We start from the raw sequence: 18,977 nt of genomic DNA on the forward strand, positions 1-18,977 counted from the left end.
TCTGCGCCAGCTTTCCAGAACCTTCCTTATGCTCCCCTAGAGAAGATGTTTCTCTGTTGCCTCCGGGTCTTGAGAGTGTTATTTGTAGACATGATTTTAAAAGTACTCACACCTGGGTCCCTCTCCTGGCGATTCTGATTTAGCTGGCGTGGGGTATGTCCTGAGCATTCATTTTTTCAAAGTTATCTAGATGATTTTAATGTGCAGAAAATTTGAGAACCACTGGCTGAAGCAGTCCTCTGATAGAAGATGTGACCACGTCCCTAGCATCCGCTCTCTCCTTCCTAATTCCCACAGGGTTACGTGGCATCTGGAAACTAAGAGACTGGATTTCCTCCCTTGCAGCAAGGTGTGGCTGTGTGATTTGTTTTTGTGAAGATGAGATGTGCCTCTTTTGGTACCCCCTCTCTCCTCATTCTTCCTGCAGGTGGAGAGTAGACACAGGACGAGGACTCTAACTTCAATCAGGCAGAGAAGAGCCTCTCTCTGGTGATGAGGCAGTGATGTAGGTAGAGCCTCCATCCCCAGGCACCATGAGGATTAGAGTCACTCGCCTGCCCTGGGTTGCCCACCTAATGAGAGAAAAATACCATTTCATCTGTTTGAGCCTCCGTGATTTTAGTCCTCTTTGCTAATACAGCTAAGGTTGTAATCTAGAAAATGGCTGCTGGATTTTTTTTTTCTTTTTTTGAGACAGAGTTTTGCTCTTGTTGCCCAGGCTGGAGTGCAATGACACGATCTCAGCTCACCACAACCTCCGCCTCCCGGGTTTAAGCGTTTCTCCTGCCTCAGCCTCCCGAGTAGCTGGGATTACAGGCATGCGCCACACCGCCCAGCTAATTTTGTATTTTTAGTAGAGACAGGGTTTCTTCATGTTGCTCAGGCTGGACTCAAACTCCTGACCTCAAGTGATTCTCCTGCCTCAGCCTCCTAAAGTGCAGGGATTACAGGCGTGAGCCACTACACCTGGCCTACTGTGTTGTTTTTAAGCAGGGTTGAGTGTCACAGTCAGCCAAGAAACTTTAAAAATACAGATAGAGCAAGATGGCTCACTAGAGATGCCTGACATCCATCCTCTCAATAAGAAAGGACCAAGGCAGCAAATAAACTGCTAAGGCTTGACTGGAGTCATACGGGAGCGCACTGAAGTGAGTCAGGGGAGGGAAGATGCATTTGTGGTGGTTGCAAGTCCAGGAGGACCCCTGCAGGCACCTGGCCTCTGCAGCCCTGGCTCCCCCTGCCCAGGTCAATTTGAAGTCAGGGGTACTTTCTGTTACAGGTGAAAAGATAAGGAGATCTCCACCAGCCCTCACTGTCACTGCAACACCTAGAGTCCTCGTTACAGGAGAATCCCACAGTCATCGCAAGCCCTGAGTCCAGCTTGAAGGGCTGCTGGGAATCTACGCAGCTGCCTTGAACTAGGTGAGCAGCACAAGATTTGCATGCCCCACCCACCCCGTGAGCCAAGCTGCTGCAGCACGGCACCATGTTGAGACCAGAGCCACACCTGGAGAGCACCTGCTCTGGGGGCCAGTAGACACTACACCTGTCTAGCCCCGGGGCTCCATCTTTACGCCAAGCCCAGGTGGGTGGCTGAACACTGCAATCCCAGCTCTGCATAGCTTGGGCCAGTGGGCCCAGGATCCGCTGTGACTCTGGTCTGCACAGCAGGGAAAACAACCCCTGCCATCACACTTCCAACTGGAGGAATGGTCTGCCAGTCCCATTCAGGGTGAACCCACCCTTGAGCCGCCCAAACCGCTGCATGCCCTCATCCAGGCGGAAGAGGCTCCTGAGCCTCCAAGCAGCTGATATGCCCCTGGGTCGGCAGAGTGACTACATGCCCATGTTCAAGGCCTGTGGAACAGCCCCACAGACTCCCCCTGTCCCCCGCCCCCACACACAGATACACCCATGGCCTGCCCAACAGCCCTGTGTCCACAATAAGGGCCTGAGAAACAGCCTCACAAGCTGCCCCTGGCATTCACCCTCCCAGACCAGCAACCAACCAGGAGCCCATTTGTGGACCTAAGAAGCAGCCCCATGAGCCACCACTGGTGAGCACAGCCCTGAGCCAGCCAGGCAGCCTTTGCACCTGTGTCCCAGCCCTGAGAAAGAGCCCTGTGCCCTGCCCCTGGCAGACAGGCCTCTAGACTTGCTGAGCAGCTGTGCACTCACTCCTGAGCCCAAGGAACAGCCCCACAGACCACCTCTGGCGGGCATGCCCCAGGCCCACTGAGCAGCCCTGCGCCTGCATCCTGAGCCTAGGAAACAGCCCCACAGGGCAACCCCTCCCCTGCAGAAATGCCCCCAAGCCAGATGAGCAGCCATGCAGCTGTGTTACAGGCCCGAGAAAGATCTCTGTGCCCACACCCTGCAAACATGTCCCCAGGCCCATTGAACAGCCACATGCCAATGTCCCAAACCTGAAAAACATTTTTTGGGCCACCCCCAGCAGACATACCCCTAGGTCATTCAAGCAGCTGTGTGCATCCATCCTGGGCCCGAGGCGCAGGCTGCATCTAGTGAGCATCTGACTGAGCAGCCTTGTGCCTGCATCCAAGATATATGAGATAGCCCCACGGGCCAAGCCCCACAGAAACAACCCCAGGCCAGCCAAGCAGCCACACAGTTGTGTCCTGGACTTGAGCAATGGTCCCATGGGTCACCCGCAGAAAACACAACCCCAGGCTAACTGAGCAGCCATACACCTGCACACCAGGCCTGAGAAACAGCTCTGCAGGCTCCTCCTGGGAGGTACGCCCCAAGGCTGGCCAAGCAACTATTGTCTAAGCTCTTGGTCAAAGTAAACCCTGTGGCCCCAATCCCAGTGAGCCAGAGCCCAAGTTGGCCAACATACCATGTGCAAACATGCACCCCCAACCTGAGAAACAGGCTAATGAGCTCACCCCTGGCAAAACTGTGCATCACAGCCACAAACTCTCTCAGCCTAGGACACTGAGAAACTTGCAAATGCCACTAGTGTGGCCTACAACTGTAGAAATGACATGAAGACTACACTACAGCGTTTACCTAGAACCAAAGTCAATGCACCCCACGAAACTGATACCCTAAGACCTATTCATATGACTAAGTCTTTCCCTATGAAACGTACTCCATAAAACTGGAAAAGGCAACTTTTCCACTAGATGTACAGAAATTGTCACAGGGACACATCAACCATGAAAAAGCAAGGAAACAAGTCACCTCCAAAGGAAAATAATAATTCTCCAGTAACAGACCCCAATCATGAGGAAACATGAAATGCCAGAAATAGGATTCAAAATAATAGTCTTTAGGAAATTTAATGAGATAAAAGAGAATACAGATAGATAATTCAACAAAATCAGAAAAACAATTCATGATTTGAATGAGAAATTTAACAAAACAATAGATACCATATAAAAGAACAAAACAGAAATTATGCAGCTTAAGAAGGTAACAAATGTAATTTAAAAAATACATCAAGATCTTCAACAACATGCTAGACCAAGCAGAAGCAAGAATTCCTGAACTTGAAGACAGGTTTTTTGAAATAACATAGGCAGACAAAAAAGAAAAAAAATAATAAAAAATAATAAAGAAACCTATGGGTTTATGGAATACCAATAAGGGAACAAACATTCATATTGTGGGTGTTCCAGGAGAAAAGAAGGGAAAAAAAGACAAAAAGTAACAAATGCTGGTGAAGATGTGGGAAAAAGGGAAGAATGAGGAATGTAAACTAGTACAGTCACCGTGGAGAACAGTGTGGAGGCTCCTCAAAAACCTACAAATAGAACTACCATATGATCCAGCAATCTCACTACCAGGGGTTTATCAAAAGGGAAGGAAATCAGTATATCAAAGAGACATCTGTACCCTCATGTTTATTGCAGAACTATTCACTACAGCCAAGATATGGAATTAACCTAGGTGTCCAACAACAGATGAATGGACAAAGAACATGTGGCATATATGCACCATGGAATAATATTTGGCCGTAAAAAAAGAGTGAAATCCTGTCATTCACAACAATGTGGATGAAACTGGAGGATATTTTGTTAGGTGAAATAAGCCCAGAACAGAAAGTCAAACACTGCATGTTCTCACGCATATGTAGAAGCTAAAAATAGTTGATCTCATAGTGGTAAAAAGTAGAATAGAGGTTAGGAGAGTCTGGGAAGAGTAGGGGGAGGGAGGCATAGGGAGTGATTTGTTGAAGGATACAAAGTCACAGCTAGACAGGAAGAATAAGTTCTAGTGCTCTATTCCACAGTAGGATGACTATAATGAACGATAATACATAGTTTCAGATAGCCAGAAGGAGGATATTAAATGTTCCCAACACAAAGAAATGGTAAATGTTTGAGATGATGGATATGCTAATTACCCTGATCTGATCACTCTACCTTATATGTATTGAAACGTCACTTTGTATCCCCATGAATATATGTAATTATTACTTGTCAATTACAACAATAAAAATTTTAAAAAATACGGATACCCAAGACCCACCAGAGACTTAGCAAACCAAAACCTCTGGGAATGGGCAAGGGCATTTTAAAGCTCTACGGGTGATGTAAGGCCCTCCCTGATGAAGATCCATTGCGACAATCAGCTGGGACACTTTGTTCCACTGGTCAGATGCCCCAGAGCTCAGGTCCCTGGGAGGGTCTTCAACTAGGTAGGCAGCCCAGCCAGGTGCACCCTCCCTTTGCAGGTCTCCTGGAGCACATCTGTCCCCTCTGATTGTCCAGCATTCAGCCCCTCCTGGATGGCATTGATAGCAACTTGTCTTGTGTTGTTCTCTCTGATTGAGCTTCAAACAATTTGTGTGCACCAACTGTGTCTTGCCCCTTCTGTGTCCCCAGCAGCACCTCGCCTGACTCTGGGTCCACCAAAGGAGCTCAGTGTGCATTTGCTGATTGATTCCAGTAAGCCAAGAAATGAAGGGCCACAAGGAAAGAGAGAGGGACCAATGAGAAGTCCCCATTTCCTCAGCCTTCCAGCAGCAAGACATAGCTGACAAAGTGAGTTGTTCTCAAAGGGCTGATATTTTGAATCAGAAAAGAAGGCTTGCAAAATGCATATTTACAAATGTCCTTCTTTTAGCATGAAAGGTTGCTATGGAGACCTGTGATGGTGACACGAATTTCTGGCTTAAGACCATGTTGGGCTCCTTGTATTAAGCCAGGTATGCTGTTGGGCTTGTGCTGCTGCAGCTGCAGAGGCTGGGTGGCACCCGCAAGTGCCTGGGGACAAAGGGAGAGAAATCCCTCAATGTGGAAAGTCTTCCAGCATTAAGGATGCTATGTTCTCTTCCAAAATGGATAATTAGTCAAGGCAAGCAGCATCTGTCTCCCAGATCAAATCCTCTTTATTTCAAAGCCTTCACATATGTGAGACACCCCAACCCCAATCTGGCTTTGGCTTGCAGGACTTGGCCTTTAGAGTACACAAACTCAGTTTATCCTCCAGATTCCAGACAAGCAGGAGGAGCTCCCAGGGCCTTTATCCAATGCCTGTGTCTGCTCATAAAAACAATCCAATTATCAAGACCATTGGCATTGCTGCTGTTTTGCAGGAGGCATCCAGGATGCTAAATAATTGCACCATCTAATTGCATGGGGCCCTTTCCTAAACCATAAAGATCTACACCAAGCTTCACTTGAACTGCATTTTCTCAACTCCCATGCCAAAGACAAAACCAGAGTAATCGTGCAGAGATCATAGCAAGGAAAAAAATATTGCTTTGAACTCCATGGGAATACTTCTTCAGCTCTGAAGCCCAGACTATCTGCTTTTAGGGCTGATGGCAGAGTCTTTGAATGAGCCCTGAGTAGGGGTGTAGAAGTGAGCCTCACCTAGTGCTGTGTTATTTGACTGTCTGTAATACAAGTTTCTTCAGAATAAGGACTGGGTCTTTTATTTTGCTTTTGTCTCATATAGGAAACTGGTTGGTATACTTGGTGACATATTGCTTGGACCTTGGGACAACATCTTCCCTTCTGAGATTGTGAACAGGTGTCTCAGTGTGTGTGAGAACTTGTCATCTCTCTGCCTGTCCATGTAGTATCCTTCTGCTATCAAAGAGAGCACACTGCTTTCAGGACACAGTGGGATACAGCGAAGCAGCCATCCCAGAGACTGTGCCCTCAGGGCCTATTAATGCCTATTTCTTGAAGCGTTGTATAAGAGCTCTTCTGCTTTTCTTGCCTAACGGGAATTAAAGTAGATTAAGAGGTGTATGGGTTGAGAACTAGCATGAAACACTGAATTGATCCAAAGAGACTAACTGGAAATGCCTGGAATAGATGACTTCACTCTAGCCACTCCTGCTACCCCACCTCCACTTACCCTAGTTGATATTTGAGTGTTTTGTAATGACAAAACCCCAAACTGTTGCTGAGGAGAACTGCTAACACTCACTCACACTTCCTCAAAGATGCTTGTGCCTTGTGGTTGAGAATCATGAATCAGTTGGGCACCTTCTCAGTTGAGGAAGACAAGAAAGAAGAGAATGCCCAAGGTGAGCTTTAATGCAGAGGGCAGCTCAGCAACCGCCACTTAATTCTTCATTGAACCCAGAATAGAACAAGGCAAGTTCTAACAGAATTAGGCAGGGTTGGCTGGGCACCGTGGCTCACGCCTGTAATCCCAGCATTTTGGGAGGCCAAGGTAGGTGGATCACCTGAAGTCAGGAGTTTAACAGCAGCCTGGCCAACATGGTGAAACCCCATCTTTACCAAAAAATACAAAAAATTAGCTGGGTATGGTGATGCACGGCTGTAGTCTCAGATACTCAGGAGAATGAGGCAGGAGAATTGCTTGAACCTGGGAGGCAGAGGTTGCAGTGAGCCAAGAGCCAAGATGGCACCACTGTACTCCAGCCTGGGTGACAGAGTGAGACCCTGTTTTTTAAAAAAAAACAAAAATGAAAAACAGAATTAGGCAAGACTAAAGGCAGAAAGTAGCTCATGCTTCTCAGACCGTGACTTTGGACTGGGCCACTTGAATGACCTTTGAATGATGTCTCAATCCATTGACACTTGGCTCCACGCATGCATGCTCACTGGGTGCAGAGGCTTTACCATCACTGCACCTAATTTTCTGCTTCCCCAGAAGGTTGCTCTGTCCCAGCAGCAGTTTCTAATAATGTCCCTGAGTTAGCCAATGTTTCATTTTCCAAAATGGCAGCCATTTTTGTTGACTCTAGGTAATACCCTACCAGGAAATTTCTTAGCACTCTATGCCTGCTGCTAACCCAGATCCCACTGGTGGAATCCTGCTCATGGGCTTGATGGACCCAATCACAGCCTTGGCTTCTGTCTTGGGAGTTGGGGTAGTGAGATTGGGAGCATAACTAAAAAAGCTGTAGGGTCTCACAGGCGTGGGAATCAGATCTGAGCTCCACCACTTGCTACTTGTGTGACTGCTAAGTCTCAGTTTCTTATGTATGAAGTGGGAATAGTAATAGTTCTCATCTCATATGATTCTTGTGAAGATTAAATAAAATACTACATAGATGGTGATTAGCTCAGTTCCTTGCCCATACTAATACTATTATTGTTAATAATAAAAATTTTAATATTCTGGGGCACAGAGTTTGATTGATCCAAATTTGTCATTCATGAAACACTATCACCATTGCTCCTTCCTTGTCCCCCTCCCCTGGCACCTTTACCCTAGAGCGACCATTTTTATCTACCATACTTATTCATTCCTTTGTTTTGTTTCCTATGGTTGCTTTTAAAAAATATATATATGGCCGGGCGCAGTGACTCAAGCCTGTAATCCCAGCACTTTGGGAGGCCGAGACGGGCGGATCACGAGGTCAGGAGATCGAGACCATCCTGGCTAACACGGTGAAACCCCGTCTCTACTAAAAATACAAAAAACTAGCCGGGCGAGGTGGTGGGCGCCTGCAGTCCCAGCTACTCGGGAGGCTGAGGCAGGAGAATGGCGGGAACCCGGGAGGCGGAGCTTGCAGTGAGCTGAGATCCGGCCACTGCACTGCAGCCTGGGGGACAGAGCGAGACTCCATCTCAAAAAAAAAAAAAAAAAAAATATATATATATATATATATATATATTCAGCTATGCAATATGTTACTTAGTTTTGCTTTGTTTTTGAACTTTATAAAGAGAGTATCAGGCTCTATGTAGTTATCTGGGACTTGCTTTTTTCACTCAATGTTACCAACTAATGATATGGTAATGTTACCAACATTCATCCATGTTGATGAATGTGATGGTGATTCATTCATTGTCCATTGTTGCACAATATTCTCACATGTAACTATAGCACAATAAATATATTCATTCTCTTATTCTTGGGCACTTGGGTTTTTTTGTAAATAGTTTTATTGAGATATAATTCACATACCATACAAGTCATCTATTTAAAGTGTACACATTCAATGACTTTTAGGATGTTCACAAAGTGGAGTAACCATCATGACAATCAATTTTAGAACATTTGCATCACCCCAATAAGAAACCTCCTGTATTCATTAACAATAACTCCCCTCCTTTCCCCAATTTCTTCAGCCCCTGACAACCTACTTTCTCTCTAATGTACTTTCTGTCTCTACAGATTTGTCTATTCTGGACATTTCACATCAATGGAATTCTATACGATGTGGCCTTTGTGACTGGCTTCCTTCACTCTGCAGAATATTTTCAAGGCTCCTCCATATTGTAGGATGTGTCAGCATTTAACTGTATTGCCAGGTAATTTCCAACATTTTATTTATCTGTTCCTTTGTTTATGGACATTTGAGTTATTTGTTTATGGTTTTCTGCACTTACTAACAGTGTTGTTGAACATCAGACCACATTATTCCCTGGGCACATGTGCAAGAGTTTCTCTAGGGTATATTCTTGGAGCTGTTGAACTATAAGGAAAGCAAACATTCAACTCTACAAGATCATGCCAAATTGCCTCCCAAAACATTTTGACAATTTACATTTTCCCCAGCAACATAAAATATATCACTGGCCCACATCATTACTAATATTTGGCACAGCCAGAATGTCTAGTTTTCGTAAAGCTTGTTTACTTTTTTAAAATTTATTTTAAACAATCAAGTCACTGCTCTACATTTGACCCATTGCCTGATAATGAGATTCTAATGGAGATCTGGACAGAAATGGCTGCTTGCTTGATGGCTTCCTCCATAATTAGCAGCTTATCTCTGTAATAGTTCTAGCTTTTACTTCCTGACCCAGAATTTTGATGTTACTGTTTATAGCACTGTGCTTTCTTCCCAGATGGGCTCTATGTTCCATCTACTGGCTGGTCCCAGAGTCTCATTCTACCTTTTCCCAGGCAGAGAGGAGACAGGGCTGTCCCATATCTTTGATCTTGGTAATACACACTCCCAGGTACACAGATGTGTGCGTGCACACACACACACAACACACACACACACCATACACACAAACACATTCATACCCTGAGCCTCCGGCCACATCCAAACAGGAGGATGAGGGCAAGCAGGAAGCCATTGTGACGGCCTCAAACCCAGAAAGAAACCCCACTTCATTTGAATGGCTCATCTTGTGAATGCCAGAAAAGGAGGGCACTCTTGTGTTTGCCTTTGTACCGTCCATCAATTTCCAGGCCGTCAAATGCAAGTTACAGTGAATGTGCTTGTAATTCCCATGCACTGAATTCTCACCAGAACCTCATTTTATTTACTTACTGTCTTTCCTATTAATTAAATTTCAATAGCATTTTCCCTCCAGAGGGCCCTACAAATGACTTCCATAATAAACACTTCATGAAAAGACTAACTCTGGAAGTCAGTAGAGACAGTAGAAGCAGAAGAGAGAGTGTGAAGAACAAAAGGACATGGGGAGGGGGGCTTTTAGGATGGCAGTGGGCAAGTAAGTACTTGCCTTGCAGCTGTCCCTGGAGAAGGGACATGCCATTCAGTCGGGTGTGGTCAGCAAACCACTCCAGCTCTCAGCTTCTTCAGGGCCGAGGGCACCCTGCCTCTGATCTTGCTCACATCCAGTGACTGAGTGAGGAGCAGATCTCAAAGCCTGGCCCCTTCAGCCTAACCTCTTGGGATAGCCAAGGCTTGGTCAGGCCTACAGTACTGTTTTCTCAAGCTGTCCTAGTTGCTCCCGCTCCCTCTTGCAGAGGTTGACCCCTACTCAACATCTTGCACCCCAACTGTTTCCATGTTGGTTTCTGGAGAATCTATGTTTGTGTGACTACATTATGAACTATTTAGGGAATCTCAAATTGTTCTACTTAGCTTTTGCAATTTTTTTTTTTCAAATATAAATAGTACTGAAATTCATATCCTTATGAACGTCTTTCTCACATCCTAAGATAGAAGGTATCCTCAGAGCTAATCCTAAAATGGACTGGGTCAAAATGTTAGGCACATTTTAAGACTTCTAATGCTTATTTGCAAATTACCGTCAGAAATGTCAAGCCAACTACCACTCCCTGCAAAAGTATATGACAGTGTAGGAGAGTCCATGTCTCTGAGTCTATGATGACATTTCTTTTTTTCCCTCTCTTTTTTTTTTTCGAGATGGAGTCTCACTCTGTGGCCCAGGCTGCAGTGCAGTGGTGCGATCTCGGCTCACTGCAACCTCCGCCTCCTGGGTTCAAGTGATTCTTCTGTCTCAGCCTCCCAAGTAGCTGGGATTACAGGTACCCACCACCATGCCCAGCTAATTGTTGTATTTTTAGTAGAGAAGGATTTCACCATGTTGGCCATGCTGGTCTTGAACTCCTAACCTCAAGTGATCCTCTCGCTTCAACCTCCCAAAGTGCTGGGATTATAGGCATCAGCCACCATGCCCGGCAGACGTTGGCATTTCATGTCTGTAAAATTGTTCCATGAGCATGGAGATGGTTATATTATTTTTGCTTTAGTTTTTCTTTCTTTGATTACTTGTAAAACTGAATGTTTTTTGTAAGTGGAAAGCAGCAAAAAGCTCTGTAAGATAAGAAGGAAGACAGAGATATAGGAAAATAGAAATAAGAAAAACAATATTTCAAGAAGAACAAAGTATTTAAACAGTTCTATTAAGGTAAGCTCGACCTACAGTAAACCACATATATTTAAGGTATACAATTTGGTAAGTTTTGAAATATGGGCATACCTGTGAAGCCATCACAAAAATTGAGATACTGAATATATCTGTGGTCCACTAAGGCTTCCCTCATCTGTTTGTAATCTTACCCTATCATTCCCCACTTCCACCTCACCCACCACTCCCAGGCAACCACTGTTCTGCTTTTTGTCACTATAAATTAGATTTCATTTTCAAGCATTTTATTTAAAAGGACTTTATACTACTGATTATATTTTTGTCTGACTTCTTTCACTCCACATAAATATTTTACAATTCATCCATGTTGTTGCATGAATCAACAATTCTTTCCTTTTTATTGCTGAGAAGTATTATTTTGTATGGATATACAACAATTCGTTTATCCATTCACATCCTAATGGACATTTGCATTATTTCCACTTTTGGCTATTACTAAAAAGTTAGTGTATACATTCGCGTTCCAGAGTGTGCATGGACGTATGCTTTGATTTCTCTCGGGCAAGTAGAGTGGCATGTCTGTGTCGTGTTGTTTCAGGTAGGAAGGTAAATCTCTTGATAAGAAGCCTATTTGACCTTTTTTTTTTTTTTTTTTTGAGACAGAGTCTCACTCTGTCGCCCAGGCTGGAGTGCAGTGGCGTGATCTCGGCTCACTGCAATCTCCGCCTCCCGGGTTCAAGTGATTCTCCTGCCTCAGCCTCCCGAGTAGCTGGGACGACAGGCACATGCCACCACGCCCAGCTAATTTTTTTGTATTTTTAGTAGAGACGGGGTTTCACTGTGTTAGCCAGGATGGTCTTGATCTCCTGACCTCGTGAATCGCCCGCCTCAGCCTTCCAAAGTGCTGGGATTACAGGCGTGAGCCACCACGCCCAACCCATTTGACCAATTATTAGAGCTCATGCTGTAAGACAGATAAATTGAAGATAGGGTACCTTGGCTCTTATGCTGAACATTTTTAAACTGTTTACATTTTCATTTCTTCTTTTTCTTTGCCACCGCAATGAATTTAACCCTTTTCTTTTCCATGTATGAACATTCAGCTGTTGCCCTTGCAAAGGAATGGAGTTATTCCCCTTGCAGTAGCAGCCTTCAGCCTCAGAGACTTTTTTTTAATCTTACGGTAGAAGCAGAAGTGGGCCAGGCTAGAAGCTTCAGGAAGGACCACCGAATTCTCCAGGCTAGAGCACATTAAAACGCTGTTGGCCATGGAGATGCAGTCCTCACCGAGGCCACCTCTGTGCCTGGGGCTGAATAGCCAGACTTCTGCCCTCCTAAAACTTATGCTATGAGACTGTCCTGGCTACACAAGTACGTGTTTGAAGCTGGAGGAAGACTCTGAGGTTTGCCAGTGGGCCTGTCCACTGATTGGGGCAGGTCCAAGATGCCTGGATTCCAGGAGGTTCTATCAATTCTGGGGCTCACTTTGGCCTTGGCTGCTGCGCCCTCCTCCCCTTCAGTGAATGCCTCATCAGTCTAGGTTTCAACTACGAGTAAAACTCTGAGTAGTTTCAACATAGCAGCCAGGGATTTGAAAGTATCTTTGTCTTGCGAGCCTGATGTCCAAGGCCCATCATCCTGCCTGGCGTGACAGACTTTCCTCCATTCCACGCCACTCACTAACTGCCAGGCTCCACTGCCACTCTGTGGCAGGCCCTGCTCAAAGCATGACGTCATTTCAGCCTCCTTGCATCCTGTAAGACATAGCTATCTTATCTATTACATAGTTAAGGAAAATATGCCTCAAGGTTAAATCACTTGCCCAAGATAATTTAGTAGTGGCAGAGGCAGGATTTAAAACCTAGCCTACAGTTGTAGGGAAGGAAACAACTTTTTCCCCTGTTCTCCTAGATTCTCCAGCTGGGATCTGCAAATTAGAAGGACACAGACAGATCAACAAGAAAATGTAAACAAGCGTGTTAACACATGAAGTGCACATACATGCAGGAGAGACTCAGTGATGAGTAACTCTAAGGGATGGTTAGAACTTGGGCTTATATGTAACCACCCAACAGGTTCACCTTGCCCACTGCCTGGACAGAGCCGACTTATCAAGGCATAAGAATTGCAATAGTGACAGAGTTATTCACGCAGAGACGGCTGTGCAGGAGACTGGAGTTTTATTATTACTCAAATCAGTCTCCCCAAGCGTTTGGGGATCAGAGTTCTTAAGGATAATTTGGTGGGCTGATTGGTTGGGTAGGAGATGAAATCATAGGGAGTTAAAGCTGTCCTTTTGCTCTGAGTTAGTTTCTGGGTGGGGGCAACCCGATCAGAAGAGCCAGGTTATTGGTCTGGGTGGTGCCAGACGATCCCTCAAGTGCAATATCTCAAGCACTGATCTTAGGTTTTACAATAGTGATGTTATCCCTAGGAGCAATTTGGGGAGGGTCAGAATTTTGTATCCCTCCAGAGGCATAACTCCTAAACCATAATTTATAATCTTTCAACTAATTTGTTAGTCTTACAAAGGCAGGCTAGTCTTCAGGCAAGAAAGGGGTTTGTTTTGAAAAAAGGCTATAATCGTCTTTGTTTTAAACAATAAGCTAAAAACTAAGTTCCACCCAAAGTCAGTCCAGCCTATGCCCAGGAATGAACAAGGACAGCTTGAAGATTAGATGCAAGATGGAATTGGTTAGGTCAGATCTCTTTCACTGTCTCTGTTACAATTTTGCAATAGTGGTTTCATATATAACAGTTTAATAAAAAATACAATAAATTGGTAGAAAAGTGACAAGACAGGAAAAATGATTTAGGCTTTAGGGACAGCAAACAGTAAGAAAGTAACTAGATAAGGGAAACTAATGAAAAATAAGTGTCGTTTTAGCCAGTTTGTTTGGTAGATTCCTCTGCTGCTGTCTCCGTGTATTGCTTCCAGTGATTAAGAATCAATTAAAAATTGTCCTGCCCTTCCTGGTAGAAAAGGAGAGGGCAGAAAGTTTGCCTTGTATCTCCTCCTTTTCAATTTCCTTCCACTCAAAATAGTGATTATATCAAAGTGGCATATTTTGGGATAGCATACTCTGAATCCCTCATAAGTAACAATGACTGAGAATTTTTCAAAATGAACAACAAGCACCAAACCAAAGATCCAGGAAGCTTAAAGAATACCAACCAGGATGAATACCAAAAACTATGCCTAGGCATATTATATTCAAACTGCAGAAAATCAAAGACAAAGAAAAAATCTTGAAAAAAGCCAGAGGGAGAAAAAGAAACAAAAACCTTATCTATAGATGAGCAAAGATAAGAATACATTGGATTTCTCATCAGAAACCATAAAGCAAGAAGAAAATGTAGTGAAATATTTAAAGTATTGGTCTGTATCCAATGAAATTATCCTTCAAATGTAAAAGATGAATAAAGACTTTCTCAGGTGAACAAAAATTGAGAGAATTTGTTGCCGTAGACCTGCCCTGCAGGAAATATTAAAAGAAGTTTTTCAGGCTGGGCGCGGTGGCTCAAGCCTGTAATCCCAGCACTTTGGGAGGCCGAGACGGGCGGATCACAAGGTCAGGAGATCGAGACCCTCCTGGCTAACACGGTGAAACCCCGTCTCTACCAAAAAACACAAAAAACTAGCCGGGTGAGGTGGCGGCACCTGTAGTCCCAGCTACTCGGGAGGCTGAGGCAGGAGAATGGCATGAACCCAGGAGGCGGAGCTTGCAGTGAGCTGAGATCCGGCCACTGCACTCCAGCCTGGGCGACAGAGCAAGACTCCGTCTCAAAAAAAAAAAAAAGTTTTACAGAGAGAAGGAAAATTATACAGGTCAAAAACTCAGATCTACATAAAGAAAGGAAGAGTGTCAGAGGAGGAATAAATGAAGGCACAGATTATAGTAGCATATAATTAGGTAAATTGGATGACAGAAATGTTATGAGTTGGGAAGGAGGAATTGGGATAGTCTATTTTAAGGTACCTGAACTGCACATGAAACAATGTAGTATTACTTGAAAGTGAACTTAGATTCATTGTAAACATATATTGTGAACTCTAAGGTAATCACTTACAAAAAAATTAAAAAACATATAATTGATTTGCTAAGATAGAAAAGACAACAGAATCATATAAAATGCTGCATTAAAAACATAAGCATATTGAGTTTTAGCTCTTATTAACACCAAAGGCACAATCAATGAAAGAAAAGATTGTAAGTTGGACTTTATTAAAACTAAACACTTCTGCTCTGCAAAATGTGCTGTCAGATCAGGAGAAAACATTTGCAAGACACATATCTGATAAAAGACTTGTATCCAGAATATAGAATTAACTCTTTTAGCTTTATAATAAGACACAAGCAATCTGATTTTAAAATAACCAAAAGATCTAAATAGACACCTCACCAAAGAAGCTATACAGATGGCAAGTAAGCATATAAAAAGATGCTCAACTAGGGAAATGCAAATTAATCAATGAGATACATTACACACATTAGAATGACTAAAACTGAAAACACTTTTCAGTTAGACAGGAGGGCTATGTTGTGTTGATCTCTTGCACAGCATGGTGACTATAGTTAACAATAACGTATTATATATTTCAAAATTGCTAAAAGAGTGGATTTTAAATGTTTTCACCATGAAGAAATAACTATGTGAGGTGATGGATGTATCAATTAGCTTGATTTGATCATTCCACAAAGTATACGTGTATTGAACCATCACACCAAATCTCATAAATATATACAATTATTTGTCAATATAAATAAAATATTTTTTTTTAAAAAAACACTGATAATACGAAATGCTGGTGAGAATATGTAGCAACAAGAACTCTCATTCAGTGCTGGTGGGAATGCAAAATTGTACACCCATTATGGAGGACAGTTTGTCAGGCTCTTACAAATCTAAATGTAGTCTTACTGTACAATCCAGGAATCACTTTTCTCAACAGTAACCCAATTGAGTTGAAAACATGTCCATACAAAAACCTACACACATAAATGTTTATAGCAGTTTTATTCATAATCACCAAAAATTTAAAGCCAACAAGATGACCTTCAATAGGTGGATGGATACACAAACTAGCACATTCACACAATAGAATATTATTCAGTAATTTAAAAAATGAGCTATCAAGCCAAAAACTGACATGAAAGAAACCCAGCTACATACTGCTAAGTGGAAGAAGTCAGTCTGAAAGGTTGCATACTATATAATCCCACCCATATGACATTCCAGAAAAGTCAACAGTATAGAGACAATAAAAAGATCATTGGTTGCTAGGTATATGGGGGGAAAGGGAGAGGAATAAGTAGGTGAACCACAGGGAATTTTTAGGACAGTGAAACTTTTCTGTTTGACACTGTAATGGTGAATATATGACATTATGCATTTGTGAAAATCTATGGAACTGTAAAACACAAAGAGTGAACCTGAATGTAACTATGAACTTGTTAATAATAACGTGTCAGTGTTGGTTTATTTGTTTGTGTGTGTGTGTTTGTTTGCTTTTATTTGTTTGTTTGTTCATTGAGACAGAGTCTCACTCTGTCGCCAGGCTGGAGTGTAGTGGCACGATCTCGGCTCACTGCAACCTCCGCCTTCCGGGTTCAAGCAATTCTCCCGCCTCAGTCTCCCAAGTAGCTGGGGCTACAGGCATGTGCCACCACGCCCAGCTAATATTTGTAGTTTTAGTCGAGACGGGGTTTCACCATTTTGGCCAGGATGGTCTTGATCTCTTGACCTCAGGATCCGCCCACTTTGGCCTCCCAAAGTCTGGGATTACAGGTGTGAGCCACCATGCCCGGCCTCAAAGTTGGTTTATTAATTGTAACTATTGTACCACCCTAACGCAAGATGTTAATAATAGGGGAAACTGTGTGTAGGGGAAGAGGGTATAAGGGAACTCTGTACTATCTGCTCAATTGGCCTATAAATCTTAAATTATTCTAAAAATAACATCTATTAATTTTTAAAAATATAAAAAATGTCAAGGAAAAACAAAATCATTCAAGAAAATCAACTACAAAATACATTCAACAACAACAACAACAACAGTATGCCTGCTTTCAAATTCTTAATCATCCTCTCCGCAAACCACCTCAAATCCCATATTCTTGGCTGGGGACTGGTTGTCTAATCTAGCTCATGCCAAAATCCTGTCTTGAAGCAGGGGGATCATGCTTCAATTCTATGACTCAGAAGTTCTCCAAATATAGTTGAGCTAAAGCTTGTTAAGAATGTAGGGCCCTGGACCTTAGGTCTAGTGATTCTGACTCGACAGGACTCTATAATCTGCATTTTCCTTAAGATCGCTAGTGACTCTGAGGCATCCTTTGAGGGTTGCTACAGCTGCTGATGGAGTGTGGCGGCAGTATGATGTTTTCTCACTCAAGTGAGGCTACCCTCTTGTTGGTTTCAAGAAGAGTTTTTTGAAAGGCCACTGCCATGACGCTCCTGAAAGATCAGATCTTCATACCTGCCTGAACCAAATCAATACGTCTTTGCCTTTGGGGAATTGAACTTTGGGCCTCCCCTACTACTGGCCTTGCTGTGGTCCCATCACACGTCATGTCCGGACCTATGCAAATGATATTTATTTTAGTGGTGGGATTGGTCATACTGAGGAGTGCCAGGAAAGACGTGAACACTAGACATTCATTCTGCAAATGTTTACTGAGTACCCTGCTCTGTATCCCAGTGCCTGGAGCCTTGCCTTTGCTCCCTCAGGTCCCATTTTCTGGTTCTCCTGGGGACTATGTGTGCCAATGTAGTGCTTGAAGTTCTAGTCAGTGCAATAAGGCAAGAAAAGGAAATAAAGGCTATGGATCAGGAAGAAAGAAGCAAAGCTGTCTCTATTTGCAGATGACATAATTGTCTACACAGAAAAATCCGGAAAAATCTACTGTATAGAATTGGTCCTAAATCTTTAAATGTCTAATGAAATTCTCCAGTGAAACCATCGGTCCTGTAAATTTCATTTTGGGGAATATTTGACTTACGAATTCAATTTTCTTAATAGTTATATGGCTATTTAAATTATCTACTTTACATTAAGTTGTGGGAGTGTGTGTTTTTCAAGGCATTAGTTCATTTCATGTAAGCTGTCAAATTTATGTGTGTTTGCAGTTCTTTATAGTATTCCGTTACGTTATTCCATTAATATCTTTTTGATATCTGCAGGGTCTTGCTTCATTCCTGATATAGGTAATGTGTGTATCTCCCTTTTTCTCTCTGTCAGTTTTGCTAGAAGTTTGCCAATTTTATTGATCGTTTTGAAGAAACAGCTGTTTGTTTCATTGATTTTTAAAAATGGTTTTTCTGTTTTTAATTTCATTGATTTCTGTTCTTGTCTTCATTATTTCCTTCTTCTTGCTTTAAATTTGTTTTGCTCTTCTTTTTTCTGGGTTCTTGAGACAGAAGCTTAGATTATTGGTTTCAGACTTTCCTCCTTTTCTAATGTATATGTTCAGGGCTATAAATTTTCCTCTCAACACTGTTTTAGTTATGTTTCACAAATTTTTATATGTTGTATTTTCATTTTCATTCAATTCAATATATTTCTAAATTACCCCTGAAGCTCCCTCTTTGATTCATAGATTTAGAAGTGTATTGTTCGGTTTCCAAATGTTTAGTGATTTTTCTGTTATCTTACTGTTATGTCTAGTTTGATTCTATTATAGCTGGAGAACTCACTCTGCCTGATTTCAATTCTTTCAAATTCGTTAAAGGTGTCTCTTATGGCCTTGGATGTTGTCTACCATGGTATATGTTTCATGAGCACTTACAACAAATGTGTATTTGACTGACGTTAGGTAGACTCTTCTATAAATGTCATCAACCTGTTGGTCAATGATGTCATTGAGTTCTTATACATCTTGCTGGTTTTCTGCAGAATGGTTTTTTTAATTTTTTCAAGACAGACATTGAAATCTCCAATTGTAATTGTGAGTTTGTCTATTTCCGTCAGTTATC

The sequence above is a fragment of the Trachypithecus francoisi genome, unplaced genomic scaffold (genome assembly GCF_009764315.1).
Source record: "Trachypithecus francoisi isolate TF-2019V2 unplaced genomic scaffold, Tfra_2.0 Contig01461, whole genome shotgun sequence".
In the NCBI taxonomy this organism is placed as follows: domain Eukaryota; kingdom Metazoa; phylum Chordata; class Mammalia; order Primates; family Cercopithecidae; genus Trachypithecus; species Trachypithecus francoisi.